Below are 1,103 nucleotides of genomic sequence, written 5' to 3'. Positions count from 1 at the left end.
CTCCCCCCAAACAAGTCACCCATCCCCCCCGACCTCCCCTGTCCGTATCCCACCACCCACTAACAGCCCGCCCGCCCAGGTCTCAGATCTCGCTGCTATTCCCTCTCTCTCAAGACTCCAGACACCTCTCTCACACGAGTGCTGGGAGTCTAGGTTCCCGGTTATTGAAAGCTAGGAATCGTAGGAATCGACTCCGAACCCAATTACTTACTTTCCAATTATGTGATTTCTTCCTCTGGTTACCTGGTTGGCTCCGAACATCTTCAGGATTTAGGATAACCTTGATTTTGGAACACTACGAAGCATCAAGTTTTATTTTTTTAAAATACGTTCTAAAAGAAAAGAAGAAGATTTAAATGATTAAAGTAACTGGCGTCCGTTGGTTTACGTAGAAATGAGTCGGAACTTTTCTTCCGTAGCATTGATCGTGGCAATCGGTTCCGGAATCGATTCTTCGTCCAGCTCTATCTCACGCACACACAATCCTCTCTCTCTCTCTCTCTCTCTCTCTCTCTGACACCAGCCCGCATGTAGGATACAGAGGAGTTCTCTCTTGTCTTCCCGTGGTAGGGCTGGGCAAAGATTCGCTTTAGCAAAATCCGGATAATATGTGAGGCGTGCTGACATAATGAGTTACTTCTCTGATTCCGGCCTTAGGACTTATAGGTGAAGTTTTTAGAATTTATAAGTGTGAAATAAAAGGTATGTTATACTTAAAGGAATATGGCATCAATAGAAAATCTATGAATTTAATCCTAGTGTCAATGTTTGGCCGATATTTCCATTTGTGGACTGCGAGAAGTAACTCATTTTGTCAGCACGCCTCATTATGTTAGAGCACCTCTTCGGCAAATAATAATTTGATTTGAACCACTTCGTCAAACGGGTTAGCATCACTTCAACAAATTATGGGTGCACTCACTTCGGCAAACGGGTCAGGAAAGAGAGTTAAGAGTCTGAATTCGGTATAATGTTTCATTGAGAATTATCCGGTTATCCTTATAGATTGTTATCCGGATTTTGTCCACCTCTGCCCGGTGGTTTCGCTGTTTGGTCACGCACGGCGCGAACAAACCTCCCACGCTCGCGTTACGGGCCGCCCG

Source organism: Aplysia californica, unplaced genomic scaffold, assembly GCF_000002075.1.
Source record: "Aplysia californica isolate F4 #8 unplaced genomic scaffold, AplCal3.0 scaffold00193, whole genome shotgun sequence".
NCBI classification, from domain to species: Eukaryota; Metazoa; Mollusca; class Gastropoda; order Aplysiida; family Aplysiidae; genus Aplysia; species Aplysia californica.
The sequence above is the reverse complement of the archived record's forward strand: the minus strand, read 5'-3'. Positions refer to the sequence as shown.